A 9060-nucleotide genomic window follows, 5' to 3' on the forward strand; every position below is an offset into this window, starting at 1 on the left:
TCGCTGCTGGCCGTTGGATCGTGGCTGGAAAACGTTGGTGCAATTTTGACCGCGCTGTGAATTGTGGACAGGGAATGACCCATGGGCTCGGGCCGGGATCCGATTGGCTGGGTTTCCCATTTTTGGGTGCGCGGGCAGCCTCTCCTGCCGCGCCGCGTGCGCACGTCGTGGCCTCGTGGGCGCTGTGCCATTTCCGGTTCCTGCTCGCCCCTCTCGTTCGCCTGTTGGTGCAGCTGCAAGTGGGTCTACCTGCTCCTTGGTCCCACACGCCGGTCTGATGGCTGTGGCTTTTTCGTGTGAGCGTTGGCTACCGCATCGCATCGTGGGTCAAACGCGCGCTGCCCGTGTCGTGCGTTACGGGGAGCAGTTGCGCAGGGATGGGCCGATGCGTGTGTTGCCGGCTTATGCACCCGCGTCTGCCCTATAGTGCTGATGGGTGGACAGAAGTTTCTCTGGTCCCATTCGTCGGTGGCCCTGGCTGCGCCTCTCGTCGCGGTCGGGATTCGCCCGTGCGCTGCGCTCGCTCTACGGAACGTGCAAAAGGGTCAAAACCCTAGCCGCCAGCAGTTCTCGTCAAGCTCGCGCCCCCTCTGCCTCGTCTCCTCCCTGCTCCCTCCTCTCCCATGACGCCGCCCTCGAGCCCGCGCCGCCTCCACCTCGTCTCCTCCCTTCTCCCTCCTCTACAACGCTGCCGCCCTCGATGCGCCGTAAGGGACGCCGTTGACACGTCGGGGATACGCAGCGGCGGAGCTCAGCCGAGCACAGCAGAAACCCACTCCTAACCCTATTTGCTCGATTGACAAGAGCAGGGCAACGGATTGGATCGAGGGCGCCCTGGCCTCACTGCCGCTGCACCTGGATTCTCTAGCCGCTGCGTGGAGTCGCCCTGGCCACCGCGTCGAGTCACCTTCGTCGCCGCCGCGAGTCAGCTCCACTGTTGCCGCCAGGAATCCCTTCCTGACAAGGTAACATCCTCCAAATCCCTGCTCTCCATGGTCCTACTGCCCTGCTTGATGTGTGTGTGGCTTCTAACTGGAGAGAGTCTCCGCCGGTGTCGGCCTGCACCGGTGAGGTCGGGCGCGACCTGGCTTCCAGGGCGGCTTGACTACAGTCTACAGGTGACCACGTCCCTTTTCTCCCCTTCTCTCGTATGTATCTCTCTATGTTGTTTCTTATCCTTCCTCACACGAAGAAACACACAGAGCAGTAAAAAATGGGAGGATTTGGGAGCTGCTCCGTTTTGGATATGGGGGCTGCACGGGCTTGGAGCAGCAAGCCATGGCAACGAAGGTGAATAAAACACATACTTGTACTGTAAATAAGGTTTTTTCATAGTGACACCGACAAAGCTTATGCATGAGATAGCGCATCATTGAATTTTGTTATTCAGTTTTGTAGCATTTATGCCATAGCAAGGTGCAGGATAAATGCCCCTCTTGACCTATTCTATTTTGGAATAAGGTTGCGCCAGATTTTATTCAAATGAACATTGTAAACTATGTACTGTCATGTTCTAGATATGTCGAAATTTCAGACCAAACAAGTTTCCTACTTCTCCCCTTCATGATCTCTTCATTTTTTTCTGAATATCATTTAGTTTCCATTTGTATTTTTGTGATTGGTAGATAAAAGCTTGCGCAGTTGCACTTGGCGTTTATGTTACTATATATTCAACTAATTGTACATGAACCATCTTAATAGATCCATTATTTATCTGTCTCCCTGTACTTAAGGCCTATGTTGTAAGGTTCAGTGGTCAATTGGAGTTTTAATTTCCTAGCTGTAGCTCTAAATAAGGTTTCCTTTGTTATGCAGTATATCCATATTATAATTAGAGGAGAGGAGTTGTACTGCCTTGCACATAATGCATTTTAATTCCTTATTTCTCACATCCCGAAAGTCACATTACATCTATGAACCAGAAGAACTAGAGGTATGAAACTCCTAAGAGGAAATATTCGCCTCCCTTCCGATCTTCAGATCTCCATATTTGGTGAATGCGGTGTTTTGGTTTCGTCGGATTACTATCTCTATTTGGGGTTTAGATATGAATTGATGTTTTAGTTCGAGCGTGGATACTCGGCAGTGGTGATTTAGATATTTTTGTAGAACAGAATAGTTAACTCGGTCTATTTCTGGAGAACTGCAGTGTAGATGATATATATATGAGCGATCGTAACACTGAAAATGCAAAATTTACAGTATGGTGTAATGATGGTCGGTGGGGTGACTTTTTTGATGGCATTGCCCAATGCAGTTTTTGGATTTCTACTGAGTGGTACTGTGTTCTGAGATTTGTTTTTTTGTGTTGCTATCTGCAGGAAAGTTCCTAGGGATTTGATTGATGGAGGCATCACTATTTGGAGCTGGATTATCCATTTTTGCAGCATCAGCAATGTTGTTTTTGTTTGGAATGGCCAGTTCTCAATTTCTAAATCGGCTATACTATACTTCTTGTCAGGTTACATTATCTTGCTTGGTTTCAGTCTATATGTAGCACAAAAATAGGTGACATGGTTGGTTTGTATGTTACACTAAGGAACACCACCATAAGGAAAAGGGCATGGCACTTTGTTTATATTTGGTCTGTTCCTATTCGGTTTGCTGTAGTACTTGCTACACCATTTCAAGTTTCTTACTGTTTGCTTCTTGCTGTTTCATTGTATTCAGTTATGATATATTTTTCAACTATACAAGCACTTGGGTAAGTCAGGAAAACTGAACCAACGACAAACATTTTACTGGTGATGTTTTTTATCTGAGATGTGAAAGATGCATCTTGTCCCCTGATATATTGGCTTAATCTCTTGATTTTTTCCCTGACATGCTAATATAGAGCCAGATATGCATGATTCATCATACACATTACAGCCAATTATCCATTGGTTCTTTTGTCCATAGAGGTGATTTTGTTTGGACCATTAGTCTAGGTAGTGACATTTTGATCGATAAGGCACAAGTTTATTTTCTTTTTCACTCGGGCTACACTAAAGTAAGCATCACCGTTAGTGAAAAGAAGGCATACAAATCATGAAGTCTTTGCCTTGGCTATGTGCCTCGTTTAGTTGTCACTTATTTATTTCTGGGAAGTTATTAAATTCTCATCGAGCTTTCCTTATGCTTTACATTGCTAAAGAAGAAATTTAAATACGCAATATTTTTGATATCCGAGGAGGTGAGAGGAGATGAAAAAGGGTTGTAATGTGTAAGGTTCTACTTTGGCGCGTCTCTGGCCAATGATGGCTGGATCCATCTGACGCTCTTCCAAGCAGAGCAGTGCAGATTTGCTGACTAGTACAACATCTAAACCTTGGCTACTCTAGCTTCTTTTTACATCTCTTAGTATCAACAAATAAGTTGGTTACAGTATATACTTGAAGATTGCATCAGGCACAAAATGCTTGGCTAATCAACCGGTTAATTGAGTTGTGCCTACGAAGGATCAGTAGAATAGTTGGTTTCTTCTAAAATAAATGAGGATTAGTTTGGTTGCCATGTAACGGTAAGGCCAGAATGGTGGTACTGAAAAGTGGTTCTGTAATGGTCATATGAGTTGTGCAGTTGGAACTTGATTCTTTTTAAGTTGGAGTGGCTAGGTTGTCTATATGTATTGCATTATTTTTCTACGGCGTGCTGTTCTTTCTAATGATTTTTTTAAAAGTTTAGTATTTAAGTTTACGGCATTATTCTGCGGCATATTGTTCTTTCTACAACATACTGTTAATATCTTATTCTTTTCAACATTACACGGTTAAAACCTTCTGTATAAGATCTTGCGCTTTCAACATCTGCTCATGGCGCTGTGCGTATTCTGCTATGAACTGTTTACATTAGAGAGTTGTGGTACCTTCATTTGTATGGTTCCTTTTAGCTGATGTTGGTTGCTCATACTGACAAAATGTGTGTTAACAAATGATTGCAGAGCAGCAGAGAAACGTGTTTCTACGAATGTGCCAAAACTGATGGATTTAACTACAGGTATTGCACTATTATTCTACAGGTATCGTTGTATTGCATTATCCAACTGTAAGTCTGTTCTAAACTCTAAGCCCGATGTAAATGTGATGGAAGATTGGGCCATTTAATTTGAACCAAAAAGGGTGATATGCTCTCAGTTGTTTGAATCTGTCCAGACCTGAAAATTAGATATACTTTGAAAGCTTGATGTATGAGTAGGAGATAGTTGATAAAGGTGTACTCTTGTAGGAGATTATTAGTTGATTACCTGCTTCTATGTGGTGAACAAATGAGTAAGCAGTTTAGTTGATAAAGGTGTAGGCAACACAGCATTTTTGTTCCATTTTTTGGTTTGTAAGTCAAGGATGTTTAGCCTTTGCTGAATATGTTAATTGTGAAACAGTTTTGATGCAATTTTTGAACCGTTCAGTCTGTTTTGTTTGTGCAGTTCATGGTACCATATCTGCAGGCTACATCTTGTGTAGATTTGGCTACCACATTATATGATGTTGTTTCACTTTGCTCAGTCAAGGTTTCAGTAAAAAAATGAATTGAACATATTTTTGTAGACATACAAAAACGGTCTGCATTTTTTACATCACCCTGACATCCAATTCAAACTATATTTTCTGCCTAGACTGTTGCATACCTATGAGATCATGGGATAACTCAGACATGAGCCGGTGTCCAGTGTGCAGTGAGGGTGAGTAATGTGGCATCAGCCTATTCTGGACCTGTGTATTATACTCCTTCCGATCAAAATTAAGTGTCGTTGTTTTAGTTCAAAAACCACGACACTTATTTTGGATCGGAGGGAGAGCATTTAAGAGATTCCTTGCATACACATGATTCAGAAAAGTACAGTGTGGGATGCCATTATAAACTCATGAAGTCTGATCCTGGTAGTGACATGATTTACTCTGTTTGATCAAATAGGTCGAAGCCAAAGCTGTTCTTATTGAATCTCATGATGCCCCTGATGCTTGCTGCTGTAAGCAAGAAAATTGAGTACAAGTTTTAATGTCAACCTGAGTTTTCATTGTGGATGTTTGAGAGTCAACCTGAATTTTGAAAAGAACTTTTAGGATGATTAGCTATAGTACTGTGACAAATAATCAGGAAAGATAATTTTGTAGGGTGATCATTGTCTTTCATAATAATATTATAGCCGTCGGCCAAACAATGAAGGTTGCACTACAACTACTCGACTACAAGTTTTATGTGGAGTTTCTCTGTACAGCTTGCACGAACTCAGTGAGATCAGGAATCATAATTGCTCACATTTTTTTCTCTTGAAACGGATGTGTCATCCCTGCATTTTTTTTCTCGGAATCAAGGATGTTTCAAACATTGTGTGAGCTCACCTTCAAAATGTGGCAACAGACCATGCCCATATATTATCAAACAAACCAAACAGACATGTGTATACTGAACTGTCTTTAGAGACTTAAATTTCCATAGAATGGTTTGCTGTATTTCTCCCTCTTGTCTGCATTGTTGTGAGTGCAACTGTCTATATCTGAAGTATTCAGTTCTTCTGTCTGCCATGACGCTCAATGTCGTAACAAATTTCAGGATCAAAGCAAAACATTTTGCTATGCATCTGAATTCCCTTTTTCAAGATGATACAAACTTACAATCAAATATTAGTACCCTAATTCCTAATGGTAAAACCTACTTCTACTGATGAAGTCAAATATTTGTAACACTTTGGTGGTTGACACTCGGCTCTTATTCAAAAATAAAATTAGTGGAAAAATGCAAATATTTTCATTGCATGCATGGTTTTAAAAGGGACTTTGTGCCATTTGACGCAACTAGTCATTTAGAATTCTTTTTGTGGCGATGGGTTATACAAACTCGGATTTCGCAATGTGACAGACATTTTCAAAATAGCATGGTTTGACACATGGGCTTTCTACTATGAGTATTGAATATGTCCTTGAAGAATAAAACTATTTTCATCGACAACATGTCTTTAACGGGTCTCTGCGCCATTTGGCGCAACGGGTCAACTAGTACTTATATATAAAACATGGAAATCATCAGGAAGCTATACATACTAAAATTTATCTGACTATGCACAGGGTCTGCGCCTGGCTCTGTACATGGGGTTACATGGCTGCCAGAAAGGCTAGTACAAAAGGGGGTTGCTAGGGCTCTCGGCAACCGCGCCTTATGGGTAAAACTTGAAAAGATGTTTGATATTTCAGGATTGCTCATCGGAATGCCATCTTCGGTCTCCAGGCAGACTGCGCCGGGCCTGGTGACTCGTATTACCCGATAGGGGCCATCCCACTTTTGCGTCAACTTGTTTGAATTCTTGGTGGACTGAACACGCCGAAGAACAAGGTTGCCTTCCTCAAGGCTTCAGGCATGAACCTTGCGGCTATGGTAGCGGCGCAAGGCTTGCTGGTAGCGAGCGGCTCGCACAGCAGCCTGAAGACGATCTTCCTCAAGGAGCGTTGCATCATCTTGGCGCAACTGCTCTTGCTTAAGCTCATCATAAGAGATCACTCAAGGTGACCCGTATATGAGTTCCATGGGAAGAACTGCTTTTGCCCCGTATACCAGGGCAAAGAGTGTCTGGCCAGTGGCTCGATTAGGTGTCGTTTTGATTGACCAAAGAATCGTTGGCAATTCATCAATCCAGCGCCTTCCACACTTGCGTAGCCTGTCGAAAGTTCTTGTTTTGAGGCCTCTCAACACTTCAGCATTTTCCCTTTCTGCCTGTCCGTTGCTTCTTGGATGAACAACAGAAGCAAAGCAAACTTTGCTGCCAAGGTCCTGGATATACTGCATGAAGGTGCGGCTCATGAACTGTGTGCCGTTGTCGGTGATAACTTTGTTTTGCACACCAAAACGGCAAACGAGTCCCTTGAAGAACTTGACGGCTGACTGCAATGTCACCTTTCTCACTGGCTCCACTTCTGGCCACTTTGTGAACTTGTCAAACGCAACGTACAAGTACTCAAAGCCCCCGACAACACGGGGAAAGGGGCCCAGTATGTCGATCCCCTAGACCGAAAATGGCTAGGAAAGAGGAATTGTTTGAAGGGCCTGGGCTGGTTGATGAAGCTTCTTTGAATGGAACTGGCACGCTTCACACTTGGTTACTAGTGAAGTTGCATCTTGGAGAGCGGTGGGCCAGAAGAAACCTTGCCGGAATGCTTTGCTGGCAAGGGCTCTTTACCCTATGTGCAAGCCACATATGCCTCCATGTATCTCTGCTAACAGCTTCAGTCCGTCCTCTCGAGGAATACACTTCAAGTTCATGTCATTCGGTCTCCTTCTATATAGGACATCATCCATGAATTGGTACATGCTGGACCGATGGGCTACTTTTTCTGCTTCTTCCTGCTCCTCAGAGAGCTCCCTTGTTTGGAGGAAACGAACAGTGTGATGTTCCCATGCTGGAGCCTGAGGCTCAACGACAAGGACTAAAGGCATGTCTTCTGCCGCGGGGGCAGCTGTTGCTACGGCAAGGGCTTGGGGCCCTGCCGGAGGCTGCTGCTCCCATGCAAACTTGGGGTACCCAACAACTTCCTTGTCGGCGGCTCCTGAGAGCTTAGCGGGAAAGTACTTGATGAGGCCTGTTTTCCATCGCTTATTCTGTCCTGCTGATGGTTCCATGGATGGTTGGGTCAATTGAAGCACAAAAGTACCTAGTTCCACAGGCAACTTGAGGGCAACGTGTTTTGACAAGTCATTGGCAATGTTGTTCTCTGCTCGAGGAACATGCTTTGCTTGTAGACCGTCAAAGCACTCCTCCAACTTCCTCACTTCATCCATGTAGGCCTCCATCAACGGGCTCTGATAATCCTTGTTGACTTGTTTAACGACAAGCTGTGAATCACCTCGGATGATGAGCTTCCTGATTTCGAGGTCTGCCGCGATCCTGAGACCAGCAAGCAGCCCCTCGTACTCTACGGTGTTGTTCGTTGACCTTTCCCGGGAAAAATGCATCTGGACTATGTACTTGAGGCGCTCTCCGGTGGGCACGATGAGTAGCACGCCCGCACGAGCACCTTGCAACGAGAAAGCCCCATCAAAGTACCTAATCCAATGACTACTTGCCTCTTTACCAGGGAGAGTGGTCTCTTGAACTTCTTCGTCGGGCGTGGAAGTCCATTCGGCTATGAACTCCGCCAAGATTCTGCTCTTTATCGTTGAAGTAATTTCAAACTTGAGGCCAAAGCTTGACAGTTCCAAGGCCCACTCCACAATCCTCCCAGTTGCATCTGGGTTGTGCAAGATTCGTTGCAATGGGAGGCGAGTGACGACGGTAATCTCAGGTGCTTGGAAATAGTGATGCAGCTTCCTCGAGGCCATAAGGAGGCCGAAAAGTAGCTTCTGCATACCAAAATACTTTGATCTAGCCCCCTGCAAGAGGGAGCTGACAAAATAGACTAGGGGCTGCATCACCTTCTTCTTCTGTCTTACTTCGCTCACTTGCGCAGACTCTGTCTTACCGGGACCGGGCTCTGCTGGGGGTCCTGCCTTGCCGGCACCGAGCCCTTCCGGCCCCAGCTCCTCATCTGACGGCCTCGCCGCTGCCGTTGCCTCTTCCTAACTTTCCTCTGCGCCACTAGTGTAGCACTGACCTCTTGATTCGTTGCTGCTAAATATAGCAGCAACGGCTCTTGTGGTTTGTGCGCGACTAGTATTGGCATAGAGGAGAGGTACCTCTTCAAATCTTGCAGCATTGCCTCTTCCTCTAGAGTCCATTTCATTGGACCCACCTTTTTCAAAATTTTGAAAAAGGGGAGGGCGCGCTCAGCAGATTTAGAGATGAATCTGCTCAGGGCAGCGACGATGCCGGCGAGCCTAGGGACATCCTTAACTCGTTTTGGCGCCTCAATTTGCTCAATCACTTTGATCTTGTCGGGATTCGCTTCGATTCTGCATTAAAGAACCCAAGAAGTTTGCCGAATGGGACGCCGAACACACACTTCTCTGGGTTGAGCTTAAGGTTGATCTGGCGCAAATTTGCAAATGTTTCCTCCAGATCCTGCACGAGCGTGGCCTTGTCCTTACCACTATATCATCCATATAAGCTTCCATATTTCTATGTAGCTGGGGCTCAAAACCAAGTTGGACCGC

General features: G+C 45.1%; 1 long non-coding RNA gene across 4 annotated transcripts; it reads left to right on the top strand.

Annotated features, from left to right (window-relative positions):
* Nucleotides 1-477: 477 nt before the first annotated feature.
* LOC119296001 lies at nt 478-5247 on the top strand. Of its 4 annotated transcripts, none has more exons than XR_005144602.1 (3): nt 478-1290; nt 1816-1933; nt 2322-5247. It is a non-coding gene; the product is annotated as an uncharacterized LOC119296001 (long non-coding RNA). The 4 variants fall into 4 exon arrangements; XR_005144601.1 differs by lacking the exon at nt 1816-1933 and having other exon boundaries at nt 478-1118; nt 1203-1290; XR_005144599.1 differs by lacking the exon at nt 1816-1933 and having other exon boundaries at nt 481-1290; nt 2322-4660; nt 4894-5247.
* Nucleotides 5248-9060: the final 3813 nt, after the last annotated feature.

This window comes from Triticum dicoccoides, chromosome 4B, assembly GCF_002162155.2.
Source record: "Triticum dicoccoides isolate Atlit2015 ecotype Zavitan chromosome 4B, WEW_v2.0, whole genome shotgun sequence".
Lineage (NCBI taxonomy): Eukaryota > Viridiplantae > Streptophyta > Magnoliopsida > Poales > Poaceae > Triticum > Triticum dicoccoides.